Source organism: Prinia subflava, chromosome 7, assembly GCF_021018805.1.
Source record: "Prinia subflava isolate CZ2003 ecotype Zambia chromosome 7, Cam_Psub_1.2, whole genome shotgun sequence".
Lineage (NCBI taxonomy): Eukaryota > Metazoa > Chordata > Aves > Passeriformes > Cisticolidae > Prinia > Prinia subflava.
In genome coordinates, this window is record NC_086253.1 from 29,235,025 (window position 1) to 29,262,628 (window position 27,604).

General features: G+C 36.7%; 1 protein-coding gene across 5 annotated transcripts in view; it reads right to left on the reverse strand.

The window, feature by feature from the left end:
- SGCZ (sarcoglycan zeta) overlaps positions 1 to 27,604 on the reverse strand; it is a 445,512-nt gene that overhangs the window by 369,942 nt on the left and 47,966 nt on the right. Inside the window, exon 2 of one of the 5 annotated variants that reach the window (XM_063402018.1) lies at positions 17,861 to 17,932. The exons of the other annotated variants lie outside the window; for them this stretch is intronic. The gene's annotated coding sequence lies outside the window, so the exon portion shown is untranslated. The remainder of the gene's footprint in view (positions 1 to 17,860; positions 17,933 to 27,604) is intronic. 5 annotated transcript variants of the gene reach the window in all.

Consider the following 27,604-nt stretch of genomic DNA (forward strand, 5'->3'; position numbering starts at 1 on the left):
CTGAAGCATCTCTCATATGAGGCTCAAGTTGAGGGAGCTTGGGAGTGCTCAGCCTGGAGAAGAGAAGGCTCCAGGGGGATCTCATCACGGATATAGAAATCTGATAGGCAGAGGTAAAAAAAGATGAAGCTGGACTCTTCAGCATTCCCCAGTGACAGGACAAGAGGCAACAGGCACAATTTAAAATGCAGAAAATTAAAATTCATTTGAAGTATATTAACATATTTTTCTTTGAGGTTGGTCAAATACCCGCAGAGGTTACCCAGGGAACTTGTAGCTATTCAAACCCTAAGCAGGCATGAGTTCTAACCTACTCTAACTGACCCTGCTTTGAACAGGGGAAGTTAAATTAGATGATGTCACGAGGTCTTGGCCAACCTCCCATGTTTTGTGATAAGTCTGTAATGTGTTACGGTAACTTTGAAAAAACTCCTTCTGCAAAAACATAATAAATGTGAAACATTCCAAATATAACAAATCTTTATAGCTGCCAGAAAAAAAAAAAAAAAAAAAAAAAGAGAAATTTCTGCATACAGAGAACTGCTCTTTGAAGTATTTTTGTACCTTTTAAGGTAAAGAAGTCAAACAAGCGTGATTTTAAAGGAAATGACAGAAAAATGTCTATTTTCAAGCTTGTAAGGGAATATTAAATTAGCAGTCATATAATAAAACAAAGCTGTTTAACTAATAATCTTCTTTGAGTGCTGCAAATCAAGTTTACTTTCATAAAATTCAAGTCTGCAAGGATTATTCAATGTGAAAATTCATTTAAACTTGCAATGCAAATATTCCTAAATATTTCTCTGAAGGGTTCTCTCAAGGAATTTCTGTGGTTGGGTTCCACTCTCTCTTGAATCCTATATTCTGTATAACCCAACTGTATATTAATACAGAGAGCAAAATATTAATACTGTATATTAATACAGAGGGCAAAAATATCACCCAGTTGCATATTTAGCCAGAGATAAAAGAAAGACTTTATGAAACAATCATGTTCAATGTTACAGCTACATTGTAAGATTATGAGATATGATTGAAGTTATTTTGGTTTTCACTTCATTGTATCCACTAAAACTAGGACCTTCTTGGGAAAGTGTATCTTTTCAGAAATATATAAATAATGCACCTTTTATTATCATTGCTGTTGAATATTATTGTCTGAAAAAATAGTTTACTGCAGGAGAGAGTAGTTTATAGTGCCCAAGACTCAAAGTAACAGTCTTCTTAATTTTTCTCATTCAAGATACCTTTTGAATATTTGAAAATAGACTCTAAAATAAGAAAAGGATTAAACTACCTATTCACAGACTTGTCAAGCTTTCATGTGTTTCAGCAGCAGAGAATAAATGACTTATTCCTGTCCCTATTGAGGTTACTGGCAAATTTCCCATTACCTTCAATGAAGGGAGGGACTGTCACTATGGGTCTCTGAGGATAAGAGTGATTCATGACTATAAAGCAGCATGGGTCATTGTGCAAAAGACCAAAGGACTTGCATCAAGAACACACAGTGAGATGCTCTGTTGTTCATTTCTCTCTGAAACCGTGTGTTGTTCAATGCCCCTTTTCCATGGAAGCCAGTCTTCTTCAAAGCCTGACTGCCAGAATGATACCTCACAGGCACACAGTCCAAGATTCAAATATTTTGAGGTGTCTGATGTCCTTCTTCTTCTCCTTTTCAAAGGAAATTAGCCATATCCAAATAAATAGCACTTGCATATGGCCTCTAATTAAATTCATGCTGCACAATAACCCTGTTGCCATGATGTTGTGTACATCACCTTCCTACAGCCACCCTCACAAAAACATTGCTGTGCATGGTGAGAAAGCAGATAGCGGCTCAACTAATTGCAATAATGGTTTTATAGTTACTGAGGCTGAGGCAGTGCAGTTTTTTCTTTGGAAAGCTGTGAAGCTTGTGTTCCAACATTTCTGAGGTTTGCTTCTACCCAGGAAGGTAAAATGCTTCCTTCTAGTGCCATTAGTCCAACAGCTTCACAAATCTAGGAGTCTTGATACAATACCAGGATAAATAAATTGCTGTAAGGCATTTACAACAGAAGCAGACACGTGTGCTCTAGTTTTCTACTGCTTTCCACACCAATTGTTTATGTTGAAATGCCAATGAAACCCTGCATATACTAGCCTCTGAAAGTATCCTGGTAAATACTTATACTCACTGTTTAAAGAAGAGCATTAACTCAAAATGCATTAACTGGTAACCCCTCTGTTTGCTTGTTTGATTTGAGAAAATAGCATAGAATTTCAAGTAGTGATTTAATCTTCATGAAGACAATTTGAGGTTGTTCAAAATTTAAATTACTAAGGGAGAAACAAAATTCAGACTCTGCTATTTGTTTCTTTCTTTTCCTTTAATGTAGAGTTCAAATATGGAGGGTCAATCAAAAATTTTTAAACTTACACTTCAGGTTCTTGCCTGTGTTGTATCCTGTGTGTCACGTCAGCACCAAAATTTGCTCATGAGCTTCTTGGAAGTGTTATTTTATGCAGGCTTTACTCTTGAAAACTTTCTAAAAGGTGTTTAAAAGGTGAGGGTAAAGGGGATAACCGTACTCAAGAGAGAGCCCTACAAGAGATCCATGATGATGTTCCAGGGTCAACCACAAGGCTGTACCTGCACAAGGCAGCCACGACTCAAGAGCACTTTCTGTCAGGGCAGGTCTCCAGCTGATTCCTACCATCTGTGTAAAAGAGGATGATTTCTTCATCACCCATCCTGACCAAGAAACACTTCATCTTTTCTTCAGGGCAGCTGTTCTACAGATGTGCACCACGCAACAGTGCCACTAAGGATAAAGTAGCTGCTCTGCAAAAACTATTTTGGAGCTTAAATAGGAATATTTATGCCTATCATTGCTTAGAAAGTATCTTTGCTAAGGAAATATTTAGTAGCAATTCAGATATTACCACAATACAAATAAAGTGTTTCATTTGTTTCACTATGGCATTCAGTAATTAGCTTTTAAATCTTTCAAGGCTAAAATTTCCTTATTGCAATGCAATTGCTACAGTTGTTATGTTATCCTCATTATAATGGAATTTCATTAACAATACCATCTAAAGCACAAATTGTCTTACTACTTAAAGGTCAGTTACTTCCAAATTTCCTTATTCCATATTAAAAAAAAAACAAAAAAAAACCACTGAGGCCTGTTGCAATTCCAGTTATTTCAAAATATCTTAAAGGTTGTGTGAAACTTAATAAACAATTGGTCATTTGCTTTGGGTAGATGCACTGAACAACAGTAAGAGGCAATTTAATTGAAAATAGTAGATTTATGTTTACTGCAGTTTATATTTGGCATGTTTGTAAGCATAGTTTATACTGGTAGAAAACAGCACTAGACCAGAATTCTAACAGGTGTATTTATTTGATTAGCATGCATTAGCATGAAATAGATATAGTAAGTATATCTGTTAGTGCAAAAACTGAACTGTGAAGAAGCTTTTCTTTCCTTTCCAGCTACCTTATTTTGCATTTTTTTAAAGTCCTGAAGTTAAAAAAATCATGCTAAATTTTAAGACAATCTTCTTCACAAAGAAGTTCATGGATCTGCTTTAAATCTTCAGATTGCTATGAAAATACATTATGGTAGGATTTTTCTGAGTCTCAATTTCTTTCCTTCCCCCCCCCTCTACTTCAGTCCTCCTTTTAGGAACTTTTGTTTTGCTTATGACAGAATGAACCTCATGCAGGCAACTCTCAGAAGAATAAAAGGCAAAAGATTTTATTCAAGCTTCAAAATTCTTTGTTATTGTTATTAGATTCCTTGTAACTTATGAAATTTAGCTTCATTCTGAACAATTTATCAGCATACTGAAATGTAAAAGAATATCTGCTAAATTAAAAGGCCAAATATCCCTTTATTTACTATCTGATAAAGAATTAGAAATTTAATTAATTTCACAGAGATATGCAGGAGTGCATTATACTCCCTTAATAGCTTGGGAGGCCTTTAGAAAAGATTTTAAACAACTAGTGACTGCAAGAATGAAGAATATGGTCATTGTATATTGAAAACAAAGTTATAAAAAAAATATTCAGTAAGTAGTGCCAAAAATATTTTCAATAGCTGAACCACTTGGTTTCATTTCGCCCCTTAAAACTGCCTGTATGATAAGCAGACTTTCCAAACAAAGGAAATTTCCAAGATATCTAGAAGCCAAAATATTTTGTTCCCATAATTCTGGAGGAGTCTATAAGAAACCAAGCAAGTTGCTGAAGCAAACACAAATTTGATAAATATATTGTATTAATAAATATTCTTTTTGCCAAAAAAAAGTCAATGTTGTGTAAATATAGTTCTGCTTGTTAGTTCCACTGAACATAAGAATTTGTATCACTAGTTATCTGCTCTGCAGTTTTATTTGAAGCCATAGGAAAAGCATATTACACTCCTTCCAAATATTTAAGTGAAAGCAAACCTAATGCCCTTATAAATTTGCAACTCATCCTAAATTATTTTTGATTACTTTTTATCTGTGAGCAACAACGAGCACAGACCAGTTTCAAAAACTGGCAAAGTGGGGAATGCATTATATTTATCCTAATATTTTGTCTTATAAGTGTTGCAAAAACATTTTGCAAGAAACTGAACCATTACTGAAAACTATGATTCTTCTTCCCTCAGCAGAGTTCTTTTCTTTGGGGACAATCTTTGAAGTTAATTGAATAAATTTATATGCTCAAAAATTATTAATAAAATTGTACATTATTTCCCCAAAGCCACATGGATTGGTGGAAATGCTAGTATGTCATAATATATGCCATTGCTTTATTAAATTCTCTATAGCAATCAATTACCTGATGTGACAGGTGGTCACATTATTTTGTTATTATTATTGTTGTGGTTGTGAAAACAGCAACAATACTTGTAACGGAAGTAGATATAGCAGTCAGTAATACCAGTATCACTGCCTTTTTATAGAACGTCCTAAAAGATGGACATGGCATCTTTGAAGAAATGTAACAGCAAAAAAAATTTCTTTTTTCAATTAACTCTTGTTTCATATCAATATGACATCATAGCCAAATATGGAAGTGATCTTTGGACATTTTGCAGCCCACAACATATTTCTAGAGATTTTCTTCTAAATAATGAGCCGTATGTAGCTAAGATCTGTTGTTCACTGTTAACAATCACACTGCTCCTGTTAAAGGGGGAGGAAATACGGATGAGGCAGGGTGAGAAGCAGAAAGGTTTGCAAGGTCCTTCAAGATAGGATTTCCTATTCTTCTGCATGAGAGGCAAGCAAACTGTAGGAACAGCTCTAGAGAGTGGAGCAGGAGCAATGGAGTCAAAACCTAGTTTCCCTTGGTGAATGTTTCCTATATTAAACACAGAAGACAGTTACTATTTTCTTATGTTTGAAGAATGTATTCACTCCATAACCTCCAAGATTTTATGACAAATTTGCCATACCCTTCGCCTGTTCCATAGATCTCTTTCTGTTACAATTGAAATAACTCAAACAATTTGAGTGCTTTTATGCACAAAATCAATGAATTTCAGTACACAGTTTTTAGAAATTTTCTGCAATATTTTGAAACCCTATTTTTGCTTTAATGGAATCAATTTCTTTAGAAAAAGGTTTACACTGTTGACTTGAACCTTCATAAGCTTTCAACAGTGTTCCTATGGTTGTTGTGAAAATCTGACACAGTAGAAAAGAAGTTGGTCTCATTCAGCCCAAGTTTTAGGAGACAGAACTGTGACTCTATTAGTTTGAAATGGCAAAAGAGAAAAACTATAACCTCCACACCTGTCTCATACCTTTGTTTCTCTGCAGCGCGTGGAGATGTGCCCAGCCCGACGAGACTGCGGCACCGCTCCAGAAACACCTGAAGGCTGACTGCAGCATCAGCCTCTTGAGGGATGGAAGGATGCTGCTACTCAGACTTTTACTCCACTGTGTGTGTTCCAGCACAAAGTCAGGGAGAGTGGAGAGTTTGTTACAACTACTCAGATACAAACTCCTAAACTCTGAATGGGTGTCAGTAGCAGGCAATGGGTTGGAGCAGAAGGTACATCCCATGTGCCCAGAGGCATAAACATTCAGTGTCATCAAAATTACATGTTCCCAAAATTGAAAGAAAATATTCTCTGGTTACCAGCTGCCTTCAACCCAACACAGAAAATTTGCTCAGCATAAATTGTCAGATGACAAAATAGAGCAAGTATTGTTTCTTTCCTTATTTGTTCACTGAAACAACAATTCCATGCAAAAGCCTAAAAGGGTTAAGGATCCAGTTTGAGAGCAAATCAGTGTTTTTCCTAGGGTTTTCAGTTTCAGCCATTAGTTCATCAGAATTAAATCAAGTCCTTACAGCCTGATCTGATTGGAAACTTGGTTTTTTTAAAGGATCTGATTTAAGTTTTGAGGCCAACTTTAATTATGTACCAAGTACTCTCTGTGCAATATTTTCAAATAAGCAATAAAACAGAAAGCACACCTAATGCTACTGCATGAAATGTAGGAAAATCACAACTGTAAACTTAGGACAAAATAAGCAAGTTGCATTATGAAAAAAGTCATTGTAAAGTGCATCAAATGAAAGTTAAAAATAAACTATTATGTCCATATTCTTAATGGCAATATAATGCAGTGTAAAGTAAGCTCCAAAATCTACATATACTCACATTTTTCATAGTGTTTTGTAAGCAATTGAAAGTAAACGTGGTTTGGTTTTTCATTTAACTCACATTGCTGTAATCCTTAATTTAAGCACATAGAATCAGATTGATTAAAAAAAAAAAGGTGCTAAGGAAGAATTTGTTTCTCTATTGTGTGGCTTTCATAATATCTCTTTACAATAAATTTTCTTAACACTTAAAAAAAAAAAACCATGAGCTCTGTCTTTTGGCAATATAAGGAAATGAAACTGATAGAATTCCAGTTTAATTATTTCAGCTCGTAATTGTTTGGTTCTTTCATTATTTCATTAGCTTTAATTTAAGACTTGTAATAAGAAAAAGGAAGAAAACCTACTTCTAACATCTTTCTTGATCTCTACATTTTTGCAAAAACAGTTTTTCACCTACCAGTTTATGTATTATTCCATACTGTAAGATGAAGTAAAAAATTACAAAAAGTAATTCTTCTTTTATACTCAAATACAGCAGTAAAGACTCTTTCCTATAAATTATATCAAAGTAGGCTATGACAGGGCATATTGTACTTAAAGTCTTGAAAGGCAATTATAACATTTGTACTTTCTGAAAAGGAATAAAATCTCACAAGATTTAAGTTCAGGTTACCTTCCTCATAAAACTGACTCTTCTACTTTTTTAAGAATCTATTTTATTTTCCATCAAAAATATGGAATCATGAAGGCATAATATTTATCACAGAATCTGTGATTCTGTGATATTTATTATTTATGTTAAATTAAGTTGTACAGCTACCACTAAGTAAACATACTTAGCACTTAAGCATTAGCAAGGTTATTTTTTTTAGAAAGTATAGCTTGATTTATATGTAATTCCTGCTTTTTCAATAATACTCTAAAGCTTTTATGGTTTCTACTAGCTGTACATGTTGTTTCTCTTGCCACCAAAGACAATTATTTTACGCCAAGCATAGCCAACCTTTTATGGTTTTCTTTGTTTTATTGCTTTCATCTTACAACATTATCATTGCTTTCTATCCCAATTTAAATGCAAAATCCATTTTTGGACAACATGAGTAAAAAACATTCAAGTTTTCAAATGCCAAAGTGTGTAAATAATCACTACAGAAATTTAAGGGATGTTTTTTGCTAGAGGAAAGCATGCTCCTTTCATTTTCTATTCTCTTTCATCCTTGTAGTTTTTGCTTTGAAAATCCATGTTTCCAGGCAATAACAAGGGCATAAAGTTATTTTCTGCAAATTGTGCAGTTCTAGCAATCTTTGTTTCTCTTAAGGATCTCAGCCAAAATGGTTGCATAAGCATTTTCCAATTACACACTGAAATCTTAAGCAGTTCTAATACATGCAAAGGCCAGAATGCTGGGTATCCTCGTGCTAGATCTTCTCCATCAGCTTCTTATTTGCCCCACACCCTTTTATCATGGTTAGAAGAAGAGCAAGATGCCCTCTTAGTAGTAAACAAGTAGGTATAAGACAGAGAAGAAAAAAAAACCTCCAAAAATGGAAGCAAAAGGGAAGCATTTTCATTTTTAAGACACCTGTTTATAGCAAGCCCACAGTTCTGCTCTCTGATCAGTACAGCTCTTGCAGCTGCTGGAGTAAAAGGCTACATTGGCCTCTCTCACTTTTCCTCCCTTCAAGCAGGCTTCCCACAATTCTCCTGAGCCTCAAAGCCTAAAAAAGATGGGATCTCTATATAAATGGATTTCTAATCTTTTAGAAAATTCCCCTTCCTTCTGCAGCCTCCATTTCTCATGTCCCCACAAAGACAACTTGGTATTTCAGTAATACCTGCAGGACAAATTACATAATGCTTTTGGGCTGTTAGATCAAAGAGAGAGGAAAGGTGGTTGTGGGTCAGGTTTAGCTGTGACCAAATCAGTTCCTTCAGAGGCAGCTGCTAGAGCTTCTTGGAGCCAACTTGTAAAAGAATCAGCAGCCACTTCAGCTGTGCCCCAGGAACCATCTCATAGCTTCCCATGCAGAAAGGATTTTACCTTTTACCCATTTGGTGCAGCATGAACAGATGAAACAGCTGGTGTCTTCACTACACAGCTGGTGAAATAGAATCATATTCCATAACTAGGCACACCAAAACAGTATTCCAAAAGGGAAGGTACAGACAGATTGCATGTTAAAATATGGTATGATGTAAGTAGAATCAATGTAGTCTACATCAGTACATACACTATCCTACTCTCCCACTGTACTTAGCAAATGGAAAACTTTTGTGAGAAAAATCAGTTAAAACATTTGCTAGTTTACACAATCCTAAGCAGGTTGTGTAATCAGCTATTTGGAAACTACTGCTCTCATCCAGTAAGCTTCCTTTGCTGAAAATGAAGAAAGAAAAAGAAAAGAAGAAAAAAGAATAGTTTGAGTTGTAGAAATGTGATACTGGTGGCTTTCTTTTCAGCTTTTAAATACTTACTATCACTCTTCATATTTTAACTAGAGCACTCCACTTTCCCACTTTTAAAACTGCCTTTCATGTCCTTGGAGAAAATCACATCACTCTCTCAAGAAAGTGTGCTGAAGCCAATGACAACCAGACTGATTTCCTTGCCAACTGATAACCCTGTCAGCTTTACTAGATATTTCAGAATTTATAGCATAGATTGCATCTTCCTAAATTAAGAATTCAAAAATACATTTATGTGTTTTCATATTTTCATATCAGCTGATTACCTTCCATTTTGTTTATCCTCAGTATGTAGTCTGTTCCAGGGAGTACAGTCAGGGGAAGCTGCTGAATTGATAATCTTGATTTTAAATTCTACATCTCTGCTAGTTTTTGCTAGGGTAGAGCTTTTTTTTTTTTTTTTTTTTTTTTTGGACAGCAGCTGGTATGCAGTGTTTTTGTTTTGTTTCATGTTTTGGCTGAAAACAGTGCTGATAACTCAGAGATATTTCTGTTATTTTTGAGCAGCACTTACAGAGTCAATGCCCTCTCTGTTCCTCACCACACCCACCTGTGAGGGGCCTGGGTGTGCACAAGGAGATGGGAGGGGAAACAGCCAGGACAGCTGACCCCAACTACCCCAAGGGATATCCCAGGCCATATGATACCCTGCTGAGTACATAATGTGGGGGAAAGAAGAACGAAGGTGAGGAGGGCATTTGGAGCCATGTCATTTGCCTTCCCAAGTCACCCTGATGTGTGATGGAGCCCTGCTGCCCTGAGGATGGCTGAACACCTGACTGCCCACTAGAAGGGGGACTTGAATTCCTTGTTTTCCTTTCCTTGTGTACACACTTTTGCCTTCCCTACTAGACTGTGTTTATCTCAATCTACAAGTTCTCATTTTTCCCTTCTAATTCTTCCTCCCATCCCATCAGGGGGATTGAGCAAGTGGATCTGTGGTGCTCAGTTGCAGGCTGGGGTTAAACCAGGATAGCATAAATAAATTCACAATGAAGGAAAATATTTGCAGAATGAGTATTTCACAGCACACATACAAGATAAACAGAGCAGGCACAGACATCAGAAAGTGACTTTCAGTCCAACAAGAAGAACAAGGTCCTGAGCCCATACCATTTTGTGAAAAACAGAAGTAACTCATCAGTGTAATTCTGCAGACAAATTTATCAGTGTCTGAGAAACAAGACAGTCTCAGTCACCTGATGCATAATGCAAATACATGTTTTGTCACATGTAGCCAGATAAGACATCCTCTTCCTTTTAAAAGGTTTTTTTTTTTCATTTAACTTGAACTATATTTTAATTGATAAAACAATATTATTTTAATCTTTGGTTTGCTACAGACACACAACCATCATACATATCTAAATCCTAGAGATACAATGACATCAAGTTTAAATAAATTCCTTTAGCTGAAAAGTGGAATATTTTTTATAAATGCTGTATTTAATAATATTTTCCTAATTGTTTAATGTTTTAAAATTATTTGTATTGTATACTACACAAAATTAAGACCTATAAGAGAATTAATGTTATAAGAAAATATTTCAAACAAAATGTAACAGCAGTTAGAGAAATCTAATACAGTATCGTTTGATTTTAGTCTTTCCTGTATTAGTTGTTCATTTCTCTTTTCCTCTTGACATTTATGTTTGCAGTATAGTCCTCCTTTTAGTTACCCTTTTCTTCCCTCAGTCTTTTTTCCTCATTTCTTCCTGCACTGTTCTGATGTACTATTTTTAGTTATTTTACTCCTGTGCCTTTTTCAACCATCATTTAAACTCAGCAAAACTATTTCACACAAGGAAAGAGCTGCATAGAAAAGAACAATGTTTTTTCTCAGTCTTCCCTAATGAATCTGGAGCTTTTTCAAGTGAAAATACTTGAACAAATGATTTGCTGAAATTCACTAGTTTAACAGGGAAAACTTGCATTTATCTGCCATTTAAGTAGTGTAGTAATGTGCTTTAAAAATAATTCAGTCAGGCAGCCCAATAACGGTGGCCACACTTATGAAAGTGATCTTGAAATTGTAATTTATGACAATCTGTGTTATATAACTGGCAGACCGAGACCATCTCTGGCTTGCTAAAGATTTTTTTTATTCTTTCTTGGGTGCATATTCTTATTGCTTCTCAGAGCTGCAAGTTCCAAAGGACATACACATGGGTGCAAAAAGTTACTAAGTTCCTCTTCATCACCACTTACGTCTATTAGTTATATGTTCGGGTAAACCAGTGACAAAACATTGTTATAGAAATACTACCTACAAAAAAGTAGGATGGAGTTTCAAGAAATATGTTATCATTAATTTATTATATACTTTGATTTTTATGTACTACACAGTTTAAAATAAAAATATTTCAGTATAGAAAAGGCTTTCTTAGACCAATTCCACCTCAAATGAGTGGTTCAGAATGCTACAAGTGCAGAAACATGTCAATCCGGTTTGGATAATATTAAAAAAACCCCATATGACTGTCCCCTTTATCTACTCCAAAACTGTGCTTTGAACATAACCTTTCACATTCATAAGGAAAAAGTAATTCTGAGAAAACAAGCAGCAAATATTTTCAAAAGTTCATTTTTAATAACTGTATTGTCTTGAATACCTAGTAATTTGGACAAATGTTGGAATCCCTTTTGTGTATGTACTGCATTACCAGACAGAAAAGAGTTTTTGCCCTCAATGGAGGATAGAGCATTTAGACAAATAAAGTCTCTGGACAGGAAATAAAGTCAGGAGAAGTACAGTATCTTTAGCATATCCTAATTTAAAAACCTGCAACTATCTTCAAGCAACATTGACAGTTAAATTTCCAAGGGTCTAAACACACATTGCTTATACAATTTAGTATCAGCACATGCTTGGAGAAATGTAAAATCATGCATTATTTTAAACAGGATTAATTTCCCATACCCTAGAAAAGGATATGAATTTCATGCACTTTAACATGGAAAAATAATTATCTTTTTAAAGAGTTCTTAGTCCTGGTATTTCAGTATTCAGTAAGGTGTATGGGAGCTGTAGAATAACCATTTTACATATAAAGTTTCTTTGTGAAATTCATAAATAATGAAAAAATCATTCCAAAATGAATAAGTGCAGGAAATATCTTCTGTTCTATTTCACCAAATAAGCTATGTGAACCTTAAGACATTTATAAAATAATCAACTCCTGTTTTTATCTCTGTATATTTCTGAGCTGAGTGGTCAGGTTGACACACCTGGAGGATGGGGTGCCATCCAGAGGGACCTGGACAAGAATCAAAAGTGGGCATATGGAAATCTCCTGAGGTTTAACAAGACCAAGGTGCTGCACCAGGGTTGGGGCAACTGCTGCTATCAACACAGGCTGGGGATGAACAGATCCAGAGCAGCCCAGCCAAGAGGGACTTGGGTGTGCTGTGAGAAGCTGGACATGTCCCAGCCATGGGCACTCACAGCCCAGAGAGCCAAACGTGTCCTGGGCTGCATCCAGAGCCCCGTGGGCAGCAGGGCCAGGGAGGGGATTCTGCCCCTCTGCTCTCCTGAGACCCCACCTGCAGTGCTGCATCCAGCTCTGAGGCCCCAACCCAAGAAGGATATTGACCTGTTGAAGCACATCCAGAGCAGGCCACAACAACGATCAACAGGATGGAGCACCTGTACTATGAGTAAAACCTGATTGATTTGGGTTTATTCAACCTGGAGAAGAGAAGGCTCTCAGGAGACCTTTCAGAGGCCTTTCAGTAGTTAAAGTGGACTTATACAAAACATGGAAACAGACTTTTTAGTAGGCCTTGTCGCAATAGGACATGGGCTATTGGCTTCAAACTAGAAGAAGGTAGAATCAGACTGTAAGGAAGAAATTGTTTACTGTGAGCATGGTGAGACACTGGAGCAGTGTCGTGGTTAGGGGGGAGGTGAATTTTTCCAGGGGGATGTGGGCAGTCCAATCAGTGATCAGCTTTTCTGCTAGCACCTGGATTGGTCACTCAGAGGTTTGGACACGCCTCTGAGGACACAAAGAGTTAAAAGCAGGAGTCTAGGGGGTTCGGCCTCTTTTGGGTTCCGGTTTCAGCAGTGGAAACATCTCCTCTCCCCTGCTCAGCTCTGGGCTGAGTGGGGGAGGGGGAAGCCACGTGGCCAGGCTCAGGACAACCACGTGGTGGAACTAAAGTAAGCTGGGGCTCTGGGGGGAGAAGAGAGGGGACAGGACTGGAACTGAGCTGCCCCGTCCAGGATGGAGGGGTGGAAAACTGTGGAAGTGCCTTCTGTGTGTGCTCACCCCCCTCCACCCCCAAACTCCGGGAGAAGGTGCCGAGCCACGTGGGAGTTGAGGAGCCTGGGAGTGCCTGTATCTGCACCCTGCCGAGAAAAAACTGTTAACCCTTGCTTGGCAGAGAGAAACTTTTCTTAGACATTGATTCTCATGACTGGTGATTTTGGAAATAAGGAGAAGGAAGCGGCCTGGGACCGAGATGATAAAGCATGATTGGAAGGAACCCGATGGAAGAATGAGAGGAGTAGCCTTTAGAGCTGGACTTCTCTTGCATAATGTCAGCCATGGACTGAACTTAAGTCTCTTTTGAACATAAACTGCATTTTTTGGGTGGATGCAGCTGCCCTTGCTTTTGCTACAGTGACTGGCACTTGAAGAATGGAGCGAGCAGAGAAAAGAGGGGGAGGGTGAGGTGGCGCCCTCTGCCCTCAGGGCAGACCTGCTCCTGGAACCCCGGCCCCTGGGTAAAAAGGGGGAGAGCTCGGCATGCAGCATCCTTAAAAAGCCCTGTATGTAGTTTTGGCCTATGAGACAGCGGTGAGAGCGCTGGACATAAGAAAAAGAGAGTGTCACCTTAGCAGACTTCTCCGGGCGGTGCTATGGGTGACATGGAAACACATAAGGGGTGGACCCCTGTTTTCTGAAGAACAGTTTGTGGTGCGAGAGAGACTCCTCTCTCCCTTGCTGAATTGAAGATTAGTTTTTTTGAGTGGTGATTGTTTGATCTAAAACCCAAAGGTTGGTCTGTGAAAAGTGATGGGTGGGGAGGTAGAAACTGGGAGAAGAAATGTTCTAAGAAGTTTTTATTTCTGTCTCTGTGTGTGTTTAAGAGTATTTCTGTCCCTGTTCTTATGTAATTAATAAAGTTTTGGTAGGGTTTTTTTTGTTTTCAAGATTTAAGCCTGCTCTGCTCTGTTCCTGATCACATCCCACGGGAGTTGTTAGAGAGAAAACATATATTCATGGGTGCATTAACATCTGACCAGTGCCAACCCATGACAAGCAGGTTGCCCAGAGTGGTGGTACATGCTCAGTCTATGGAAATATTCAAGCTCAGGTTGGACAGGACTCTTAGCAGCCTGATCTAACTCAAGATGTCCCTGCTCATTGCAGGGGGATTGGATCAGATGACCTTTAAAGATCTCTTCCAACCCAAACCTTCACTGATTTTAATAAACAACTCCAACATATTTCATAAACAAAATTAAAGAGAAAATTGCTTATAATGGCATATGCTTAAATGCATAATCCATTTCTAGACCTCTGAGAATCATCAAGTCCATTTCAGAGGCAATTTCATGGAATAATTTAATGGAAAAAAATTAATTTTTATAGTATATTTCTATGCATTAGGTAACTGATCCCAGTGTTATTCAGAAACATACATGTTATATTTCTCTCAGTAAACAAGTCCAAGCATGTCTCTTTCTCTTGCTGGCTTACCTTACTCTTTGAGGATGAAGGCACAAACTACCCAGTTAACTTAAATGAGACCTCTGAATCCAAACATATTCAAGATATTGAAAATAACTTGACAAAAAAAGTCTGGAAAATTTTATATCATAGGTCTGCTTAAAATCTTAACATACAAAGTAGTCCCTAGACATTTTTTGCTTTTGTGATCTATGGAGTAGCCAACTACAGTACCTAATATTCTAAACTCATGAGATCTGATTTCATAAAAGAGCTTCTGAGTTCTAGAATCAGCTCATATGAGGACATATACTACAACCCAACCAGTTCAGAGCATTTGCTAAAATTTCTGGTTTTAACATTACCATAAATAGTTGCTGTTCCTCTCAACATAGTTTAAGAAAATTTCCACTTCCTATCACTTTTTTTTTCATCACAATGAAAAGTTTTCTAGCTTAATTATCTCCAAATAATGTCTAGCTAAAACATAAGTTTACTTTTTATGCAGCTAATTCTGGAAGAATCCTATGAATCATCTTGAGTACTCTCAACTGCAGAAGCACAACCTTAGCCGTTTCTGTTCAGTTCTGGTCTTGCCATGACTGAGATACAGTTGTAATCAGACAGAAGAGTTGTAAGTGAGCACAATTCTTTGTCTAGCACATTACCTTTGTCATGATAAAGATGGTCCCTAACACAGGAGGCAGTTAGCACACACTTCCACATCTCCTTTCCTCTTTGATAAGTGTATCTATGACAAAGATAACCACAGTAGAGCTTTCATTTATTCAAACATCAAAGGACTACGCAGATTTGATTTGACATACATATTTTCCCATTATGTGAGGCTGATCAGCTTCAATAAAACAATTACAGAGTACACTGTTAGTTCTGAAACAGTTGTCTAGTTTATCAATCTTTCCTTGGGCAATTATGGTATTCTTTGATTTCACTATTTCTGCTTCATCTGGGTATTGCAGTGGTTCCCTTCCTCAGACCTCTCTAGGAGGGCTATAACTGGCATTTACACCACCAGCAACTATATTGCCTCTCTTTGACCAGAAGTCATAGCAACAGTCATTTAGAGCGCATCAAGCACACTGGTATGTGAGCTAAAAGTGTATAGGGAATTTCTCCTTAAGAAGTTAAAATTATGACCCTCAGGAAAAAAAAAAAAAACAACAAAAAAACCCCAACAAAAAAAACCAAACAAACAACCACCAAAAAAACCCTTACAAAAACAAAACAAAATTTTAAAACCACAAAACAAAAACAAACAAACAAAAACCAAACCAAAAAAATAAAACAGCAAAGCAAAATTCAGACCTTACACTCCTAGGACTTCAGTCAGAGGCAAGTATCAGTATTTGTTCCATAAAGACAAATTTTCATCTTTAACCTCCAGGAAACATCTATTATTCAAGTGTAATTAGAGAAAAAACATCAATATGTTGTTGCAGCCAAATAGAAATGATAATCAGACATTTATTCTTTTGCTGTATATAATGTTGGCTTCTCAAAAAACTAATCTTTTTCCCACAGGCATACATTGGAGGGAAGATTTTCCAGTTTTCATAGACTACTTATAGATGGAAATTGTATTTTTATTTTTCTCTTCCGCAAAGAAAGGAGTATAATTCCAACAAAATGCAAACTATATATCTGTCTTTCAGCAATAACAATGGAATAAGCAGAAACTAAAAATCTAAAGTTGTTGCAATGCTGTCAGATTGATTACTGCAAAAGCAAAGACTCTTTCTTTTGCTTATGTCATGATTTAAGCCCAAATGTCAACTAAGCCCCATGCAGTCCCCAGTCACCCCCCCATCAAGTGAACCGGGAGAACCAGAAGTGTGTAAGTAAAGAAAAGTTTAGTAATTGCAAAGAAGTAGAACATAATAGTACATAACAGTAAGAGTAACAATAAATAGATTTCAAGAAAGAAAGTGATGCATACTACAATTGCTAATCACTCACTGACCAGTGCCAAAGCCCATCCCTCTTTCGGGTAATTGCCCTCTTTACATACTGGGCATGATGTTGTATGTTATGGAACATCCCCCCTTTGGCCAGTTCAGGTCACCTGTCCTTGCTATACTCTCCCCCCACCTTTTTTGTGCACGTCCTCAATGGCAGAAATCTAAAATAATCTTAAAAAAAAAAAAAAAAAAAATAGCCCTTGGCTTAGGGCAAATACTACTTAGCCTCAACCAAAACATCCGTATGTTGCGAACATTATTCTCATATGTCAACATTATTCATATAATGAATCCAAAATGCAGCATTGTACCAGCTACTGTGAGAAAATTAACCCAGTCAAAACCAGTATAGCTTTCTTATAATTAACTAATGAATTAAAGCACCACAGTGTCTTCTTGCCTAATCTGTTTATTTCTTTATTCAAGTAAGAGATGGTAATTTTAATGGTGTATGCATCTTGAGTTAAATCGGAGCACTACTTATTAGTCAAAGACTTTTCCTAGTTGACAGAACTGTGAAAAATGCAATTATACAAAGCTGATAGACTCTTTCTTCTAAGAAGCAGAAGCTGTCACATTTATTCAACCTGCATGTAGAAGCCTGCACACAATTATGTCAAAATGTGAAGATACCACAGACAGCAATTGGAGGAAATATTTTCAGGTTTTTAGTGTGTCCAGATTCTGCCTATATAAACAATATAGATTAGAAAGCACTACAAAATAAATAATGCAAACAGAATATATTCACTTCCCTTCTTAAAAAGGACTGTAATGAAGTTTCTCTCTTTACCTGATTGATGTTACTTTTAAGTGTTATCTTTATGGTCTCACCTCTCTTTTCCCTCAACAAAAAGATGCTAACACATACTGTGAAGACTAAAAAAGAAGCAGGGGGAAGATGGGATGACCCACATTAAAAAAAAAAAATGTAGTTGATAAGAGCTTAAGTCTCTGCAAAATTTTCTTTTTTTCCCCCCTTCTCCACATCACCAGGTGCAACACAAAGGAGAGAGCACAACCTTTACAAAGCAAGTGACCTTGTAACTGGTAAAGCTCCTTACAAAGATACAAGCTCTCTCGTATAATAAAAGTGTCCCACAGAAAGATGAAACACTTGTCTACTCACAGGACAGAGTAGGGCTTCTTTCCAGCCACAGAGTAAACTGAACTTCCAGTCTCTGGGTTTGAAAACTTGGACCTGAAAATAGGAATGAACAGTCTCATAATGTCCTAGGACAATATGACTTATTCTGCTGCCAGGTGACTCTCTCCTAATTGATCTCAAAAACCAGTCTCTATGCAATTAAAAGCTAAAGAAAAATCTCTTAAAATATACCAGAATATGCTGTGCAGATTGAATCTATAAATTCATTTACACATGCATATATGCAGAGAGAATATATTTGAATGTAAACTAAAAATTGAAATTTAAGATGGAAAATAGAACATATAGGTGCATTTTTTTCTGCATTTAAAGCCATGCTAAACTGCTAAAAGAAACACTATTCATTCAACATTATTCTGGATTTGCTTTAAACATCTTAATCTTAGGTTAGATTTGCAGTCTGGGGAGTAGGAGTCAATGATTGCTTGTTTTGTTTTCAAAGCTAAATAAATTTGGAAATATGTATTTAATATTTGTACCAAAAAGCAAGACGAATAAAGTTAAAAAGTACAACTGCAGAAAGTTTAACCTGAAAACTCAAGATCTTAACATGAATATTTCTACAGAGCTATTAGTGTAACATTGTGGCTAGTATCCATACCAGTTACACAGAAAAGTAGATATACTTAACATGTAGTTAATAGAAAGCCTTAAATTGCTGTCATAGAGAAGACCCCAGAGAGAAAAAAAAAAGATACACATTTTCCCTTTTTGATGGCTAAGAGGTTTCATTGGCTGCAGAATGATTCCACTGTAACAGGTGGAGATTATAAAACCCTATTAAGTGGCTCTGTTTGCCATTTAAACAGAGGTTTCAACGTGCAATGTAGACACATACTTGCCAGATCCATGCAGAGACACATTCCTACAAGTGCCAGAGGCCTCATATGGAAGTTTTCTGAGCTACTAGATTAAAATTTTCATATAAGTTGTCACTTTGGTGAGACAATGAACAAACCCAAAAGATGAAGTGGCTTACTGGGTGGATATGAAGTCTTAGATTTTTTTTTTAATGTATTTATTTTTAAAAGGCACAGATCATTTGGAGCAGCATGAGAATTCAAATGAAATTCCAGCAAACTTCCATTAACTTCAACCAAGCAAGAGTTTCACACATTAGTACTGACAGAGGCTAACACCCAAAACCTTTGACAAAGGGTAAGCCTGCAAAACCAGCTGCTTAGGACGTGAAAGATGCCATAGATATCATCAGAGCAAAATTTGTCCAGTTTGCAATTCAGAAATTAAAATAACATTCCATCTATAGCATTTTTTGAGATGCCCGCAGAGCTTGGCACCAGAACTGAAGCATTAAAATCCATTTCAAAGCTGTTGCATGAGTACAGAGAGTATTCTCTAGAAACAGCAAGGTATCGTCACAGACTAGCACAGGAGGTAGAACAAGCAACATTGATTCAGAGACTTCAAAAATAGCCTCCAAAGGACAGAGAAGTATTATCTGTCAAACTACCTACTGGCAGTGCTCTCTGGAGCAGTCAGTCTCCCCATTTCATCCTCATTTTTTCCTAGGCTGGGCTCAAGACCTTACAGCTCTCTCAGTGTTCACAAGACCTCCTCACAGTTCCTCAATGGGCTTCAGCTTTTCTAAGCAAGACTGCCACCACTTCTGTATCTCACCTCATCTCTGTTGTAAAAGAAACAGAACAGAAAGGCCTCAAAATCAGGCCTGTGCTGCTAAATTGCCAAAGTTAACTTGTCACTACTTCTAATTAATTTGCAAGCTCCCATACGAAAATTATCTTGGTATGAAAACTTGTTAGCATAACAACTTATTCCTTGGTTGAAAAACAAATCCATCTGCAATAACAAGGGATTTGTCCCATGAGAATGAGTAAAGAAAACATGTAAAAAAATCCAAGTATAGAGAGATCTGATGGACAAGTACCTTTTACTAAACAATAGAATAACTGGCAAGAAAGCTATTAACCAATTAAAGCTGCACATGAGGTCTGTAAAAACTGTATGAAATGAGTTGTGAAAATAAAGAATTAGCTTTTCCTCCACAAAGATAATGGAGTCTTGGCTGACTTATTACAATATCTATCTCTAGTTGTGTCATTATTTCTCCTTGCCATCATCCAAATTTGTCTCACAAGGCTTTCCTTGTCTGCCTCAGTTCCCTGAAGTTGACTATATGAGCAAGTAGAAGATTCAGAGGGTGAATTGGACCTTAAAGTCCACATTTTTTTGCAAATTTAGTATCTAGTTTCACTGCTGAGGCAAGTATATGCCTCCAAATTAAGTTAGGTACCTCCTGATGTGAAATCTGTAATCTTCACTTGAGTTTTCTATACCGTAAAGCCATAATTTACCATGAAATTTTTTTGGCTAGAGAGCATACCACTAGCAAGTTACACTGAAATTATGTCCTATTGCATTCTTTCTGAAATGCATTTCACTATTTGTTCTGTGGGGAGGGGGTTATTTCTTAGAAGCACAGTAAGATGTTTGCTACTCCCAAAGTTGAAAGCTGCCTGGGAAAAACACCAGTTGTGACTTTATGAGCTTTTTTATGTGGGAGACAGGTCTAAGGCAGTAAATGATTTAAAAAGAAAACAAATTTTTTTAGAAACGACGCACAGAGAAAATGCTGTTGTATTTTCACACAGAATATTTACGCACATAAAAAAGTAGGTCAGTATTAGCTTATGATTCCAGCTCTATTTCATTCTTAAATGTCTGTCACTGGTAACATGTCTCCTTTTGTGTCCCTGTCAGACCTTTCCCATTTCTGCCTCAGCAAAATAAAATCCACGAAAACCAACAAACACACGGCAACAACACCTCTTTTCCCACTCTTCAGTTTAATCATTTTTTCCTCCCTGTCTACTTCAACCTCCTTACTCACTCTCCAGTAGTTTTCAGACCGCAACAGAAAACTCTCCTTTCCTATGCAAGTTCCCCAACAAAAGATTATGAAGGAAATTAAATCCATTACAGATTAAGGTTGTTACCACTTATCTCTGACTGCTATGTTTAAGAAAACTTATAATAAAGAAAGCACAAATCTCACATCTGTACCTCCCTACATCATGGGAGAGATTCACATGTAAAATTTTGAGAGTCTGGATTGTAATTTTCATCTATCATTTGATATATGTATCATTTGAAGCCTGATACGCTCAAACATCTGTAAGGCTTTGCATTTTATATTCTAAATAACACCACTGATTGTTCAAAATGTTTGGATTCTAAGCCTAAAAAGAGTGAAATAAGACCAATGCTGTATTTTGTTTACTAAATATACATTTTCTCCTGAAAATCAACACGTCTGCAGAAGTACATGAATGGACTTATATACTTAAATGATCTGTCCATCATATCCTTAAGACATGCAGCAGTTATCTACCTGTTACATTGCTCCAAAATCATTGTGTTTTCAAGAAGAAAATCTGAAAACTACACTAATTTTCTCCAACACGCGACCTTTTCCTACTTGCCTTTTTTTACCTGTGTAAATAAAAAAATCATGTATTACAAATGCACTATTGATTCCCACAAAGCTAGAAGTCTGGAGGAGATGTTTACATCAACTTGCAACACCTATAAAGAAAATGAGGCCCTTTCATCCTGTGCTGCAGAAATATAATTATTCTGCCAATTTTCATGGAAAATTATGGACATGCTTTATTTGTGCATTTTGTAAAGGCTAGCACATTTATTTATATATTTTCCACAGAATTAAAAAAAAAACCATTTCCTAGTTTGAAATTTGAGCAACTTATCAATTGAAGTTTTTGAGAACCAAGTAAAATGAGTTTAAATAGGGTACAAAAAAACAAACACTACCACCTCAAACAAACCGTCCCCAAAAAACCAAACAACCAACACCCCCACCCCCACCCCCAGATGCAGCTAAGCAATCAGCCCATTCCTCCATTACAGATTGCTGAGGAAAGGTGAAAAGAATGTTGGACGAGAGGTTAGAGTACAAACCCACTTTTTTTTTCTCTAAATTTTGGTTATAAAACATATCATTCAAATGTCCAGAAGATTTTGAAAGAGTGTTTCTCTGCTGCTCACTCTGTTCCTTCCTACATTAACATCTATATGCTCACACATACACATACACAAATCCACACCTTTATTCCCACCTTTCTCTCATACATTTAAAACAACCCCACATTGCAAATCCATTGAGAAATAATTAAAGATAACTTACATGGTTACACATTCAAGAGTCAGGAGGCAGAGCAAACTAAAAGCTAAACTTTTAGATTTATAGCAGTGCCTATTCTCAGCAGTGCTCTTTGTGGTCCCATACAGATACAACAGAACTTATACCTTTCAGGACTTTCAAAGTCAAAGGAATAATTATTTCTAAATCTACTTCATTTTTAAATCTTATTACATTAAAATTAAGATAGTTACTTGAACAACAAAACTGAGATAATTAACAGTTTGCCAAGAAACTCCAGATCAGTGCTATCCATTATACTTAAATGGGGAAAAAGGATTTTTGTTCTTTCACAAATAATAATTCTATCTATATAAATTGACTGTGATGAATGTTGGTACTGAAGTGAGTGAGATTTAAATGCTACTCTCAGCAATTAAACTAAAAACAGTTAAATAGCTGTTCTGAAGTTACTGAAGCATAACTCAAGTAAGTAATTAGGCAAGGCATAAAAATGCTACTTCGAATTTATTATCTACACAGCTCATCTAAAGGAATATCTTCTTTTGGGATCTTTTTTTCCCAGTTCTGTTTCTTGGACAAGGATGAGCATAAGAAAAACTAATTACATTTTGTTTCTTTGGTGTGCAGTGATAAACCAGACTACTAGCTGCATATTGCATCACTTGTTCAGGAATCTGTAGGATTTGGGGTCCTAACCCTGCTTTTCCTTCCATCCCATTGTTGAAGTGAATATAGAAGGATTTCTGTTAATATTTTAAAAGACTATTTTAAGAAGGCAGGCGTCATTTTAATGGAGGAGGTGGGGTGGTTTTTCATGAGTTTTCTCCTGACTCAACTGCATCTCATCTTTTTCCTGTTTTTATGTTAGTTAAAGTATCTTTGACACAATCAGGTTAGAAATTCTGAATGTTTATGCCTATGAGCCATATAGGGAAAAAGAGGCATGGGCTATTAAAACCAAAATGCTCTACTGACAGTTCAAGATTTTCCAGCTTTTGTATTGATTTAATCAGCAACAACTCCTTTGTTTTCCAAAGGAGTAAGAATACAGAAGATAACAGTAGGAAACACACAGTACAGCTGAAGCCATGGCATAATATATTGCCATCTATTAATGGGTATGAACACCACTATAAGCACATTCAAAGCATTTATCTCCTCCTGCAGTACCTGCCTGCAGCTACACTAACCTGGTGCCTCAACAGCTTGGGCACATCAAATGGAAAGAGCCAAAGGAGACTGGAGGCAAGATCTCCTCTGGATGATCTCCAAAGCCCACAGTATGGCCTGGAAGTAATTTATTAAGCATACTTATTTGGCCTGAAGGAGATTTATTAAAATTTATTGTTTCCTCTGGAGCAACACACCAACAAATTTAAGTACTGACTGAGGTGCTATCTTCAAATTCATTCTTTATAAAACCTCAGTGGTCTTCAGTTATTCCAAAACCATTTCCTAAAGGCAAAGGGCCTTTATTGGCAACATAAGTAACTCAGAAGAAAACTGGTGAAAACAGAAGTTGCCAAAACAACTTTAATAAAGGTATATAAATCAAGAACATTCATAAGATAAAATCAACTGCATTTCTTAAGCTTCAGGAAAAAAGGCAGAGCACATTTTATGTGGAGCAAAAAGGGATAAAAGATATTCAGAACTGCAAAGCAAAGGGGTAACATGCTAGACATTCAGACTACTTTGATATAACAGTCTCAGACAGCTTAAGAGCAATGGGCATGCTATTTTCTGTAGCATTCAAAGCAAAAACCTTCCTTGAGATTCTTGGAAAAGAACTGCTAAGATGAAAATGAACTGCTATTAAATATAATTTGGAGTTATGCTGCTTTATGATTACTTTTGTTGACAATATTTTCTACCTACCACCTCTGTAATCAAAGACTTCTTTTATTTTGTTAGAAACTTGTTGAGTTGTAACATTAGTCTTGCTTAGTTTTAAAAGTGGCTCCAAATAAAGCTAACCAGTAAGGATAGCGAGGATTTTTTATAACTTTGAAAATTATATTAAACTCTGTGTATATGAACCTGACACAGATTTGAAAGACCAAGGTATATGGGTAAGCCTCTTTTAAATTTTAAATGTCAGCATCAAGTGACAGATTTTCAGGAAAAGCCCTTCCTATATGGCAGGCACAGACAAGCAACTCTGGCAAGAAGCAGATGGCAGACATACAGCTGAATGCTCTGAGTATTTACCAAGATGACTCAAATGAAAAAGGGAAACACAGAAGAGACAAGTGAAGGGATGGAAGTAACTCTCAACACTCAGATTTGCCTCAAGACACAAACCAAAAAAACCTGAAGTAGAGAAAACCACTACCTCTTCACAAATGAAAAATAAAATCTCACTTCTTAGCTCTGTTCTTGGGACAGGTAGAATTAATCACTCAGATCTTTAAAAGCTGATCAAGGAGAAAGACTAAGTAAGATTAAGAGGTACTGGGAAGAAAATAATTAAACCAAAGGAAATTTCTAGCTTTATTTTAAGTTTAAAAGCAAGTCAAACTAATACTATTTCAGACTGAAAGAAAGAGATATGAGGATATCCTGGCCTACATATTTTTACTATTCAAGCAGATTATCTTTCCTCCTTCATATTTCTAAACGGCATATGTATACAGATCAGCCCTAAGAAACTCTTGAACAGAACTTGGTTCTCAGTTCTGAAGGGTGTATTTAAACAGGCATAGATAGGAAACAAAATCTTAGTCAACATCAATACCATGGCAGTGTCCATCTGCTTCCCCAGGGTCACAGAACTGGGAGTTGCTTAACACTCAGCCTGAGCACATCCCATTGGGAATGGTTGCAGTTATAGATTGCATATGTTGTTTTAGCTATGACTAGGTAATTTACAGGCAATTTTATCAGCTGTGATAAAATGCTGTCATATTCAAGCATACAATATTCTCCCACATCATGCTGGGGTCATGATTTTATTCTTATTCTGAGAGATACTTTGGTACCTAAATCAGTACTGACTTCAGAAGTGACCTTAGTATGCATTCAGAAATCAGAGAATTCGTGATTCAAGATTTGAAGACGCAGCTGTCATATTATTCACTTTGGTTTCAACAGAAACAATTGCTGAATGCCCAAAACAATGCACATACTTGATATAAAAACAATAATGTGGTTCAGCTTTCCTGGCATGTTTGTGAAAAAACACATTGAAATATATCTGGTGGACAAAATCAGGACAGTTTTATATTATTTCATTTTTAGTTTAATAATGGGCTTTGAAAATTTTCATATGGAGACTTGTTTCTAAACCAAAGAATAATTTTTATTTACTTTCTCAGACAAAAAGAATTTTCTTGAGTGGCAAACTTCAAGTATAAAGTTTCTTTCCAGCAATGAAGAATATTAGATTCTAAGGAGAAGACCCCTGGACAATAGAATAGCACAAACTCTCAGCAACAATAGCCTTAGAGGTAAAAACACCTTGAGAAACAGCCAAACATTGAGACTGGTTTCTCAGAGAGGATATACAATTTGTGTCCTTGGATTTATTCAAAACTCAGTGAACAGACTGAGATGATTGGGCCAGCTTTAAGCAGGGTGTGGGAACAAGAGAGCTTCAGAAGCCCTTTGCAACCTCTAACATTCTGCACTTGCATGATTCTATTTTCGCTAACTCTATGCAAGTAATTTTCTTCAAATCACTCTATTAAGAGACGATAGACAAAATAATTGAAGAACTGAGAAGAGAAGCACAGGAGGAGTGAACTGGTTGCTCAGAGGTAATTGCTGAATTATTATCAGAACCAGAACCACCAGATAAGAAGTGCTGACAGTAAATTGGCTTGTTTATTCAGTAGTATTTCTAGTGAGTACTTACTACTACGCTCTTGTTAGATTGAGTCTAAAGCCAGATTGAAAGGCAAATAATGAAATTCACAGAAGCAAAGCAAGAACCATTGAAAGGGAATAAATACAGGGAGAGACATATGGAGTAATTAAGATTCAAAGTTCTCAGATTATGGGAAATCATGATGTGTTTTGTATTAAGAGAGACAAGCAGAGAGAACAAAGCTAGTGGAAAGAGACTGAAGTCAAATTAAGACATGAAGCAGTATGGTACTGGTGGAAGAAGGAAACCTACAGTGAGTGCCTGGGGTGCATATGTGATGGAGGAATAAATTTATTGGAGATGGCAGCATATAGTGACAGACTGCATGTCCTGGGGTGACAGGACATTTTCATGCTTTTTATCCCAAATCGTGGTTGTTTTTCTATTCCCATGTTCTCAGTTTGTTTTGTCTGTGGCTGAGCCCCTCCCCCGGCTGCTTGCTTTTGGCTTGCTTGCTGCTACCTTTAGGCTGCTTTGCTGGCTTTGCTCCCTTGCTTTCTGCTTTTTGCTTGCTTTTTGCCATTCTTCTGCTTTTGTGTTTCCCCTTCTTTCCTTCCTCCCTTCCCTGAAGACATCGGACCTGCTTCGGGCCCTGATTCGGGAACATCAAGGGAAACCCCCCTGGAGTCTGCACCTGAAAGAAGCTTTGGCACTCTCCCCAGCAGAGACTGCTCACCCTCTCTTGGACTGGTGAAAACATTTGTTGTCATCTCGGACTGTTTTTCTTGTGTTGGGGAGTGTTTTTTCATTGTTTCTCAATAAACAGGTTTTTTCCACTTTCTCCTCTGAGGAAATTCCTCCCGAACCCAGTGGTGGGGGAGGGAGTTGTGGGGATTTTCCCCTAAATTTGTCCTAAACTAGGACACTGCAAAAGATATAAAACTAACAAAGGCCTCCTTATGCACATCAGTTTTCTTGCTACAGTAGATCATATTCATTGAATCAATATGCCAAAAGGATACCAAAGAATAAATGAAATCTGTTAAGAGTTGAGAGGATACAGTTTGCACCAGTTAAAAAACCATTTACTTAACTGAATAAGTTATAGTACGTTATTATAGCTGTATAATAAAATTGTTTCTCTGCATTTTGGAGTACCTGGATACTTGTTGTGTGAATGAAGCATTTTCTGCCTATTTTAGAGCTAATGACTCAGCTGGCTACAAAAATTCTTCTAGCCATTCTCTAGTAGAATTAAATGCCTACTAGTTGACAGGAAAAATTGAAAAAGTTTTAGAGAATAAGGCAGGTCATTACACCAAAAAATGATCCATTTATATTTTTGAGCAATTGACAATAATCTAGGTGATATGTTATGAGTGCATGTTTAGGGTGACAGAAGTCAGATGTGTGGTATCTGTGCTTATGGCAGCCTCTGTCTAGTTTCCTTATAATAATGAGGCATGCTTCCTCAACATATTCACTCCCACCAATAATAGGGTTTAATTAGTGAAATTATCTGTTCTCTCATCAGGCTCCTGTAGCCTGAAGTCATTTTCTGAGTTCTTCAGCACTACATGAGACTTCGAATGAATCTCATGTGTCGCATATTAGACCCTTCATTAAGTATATTTCTGCTGTCCTTACAATCTTTAAAACTGCTCATCCAGAGCCCTCAAAGAATGCAAATACTTAATTTTGCTATCTTTAGCAACAGCCATTACAAGTGTCTGTG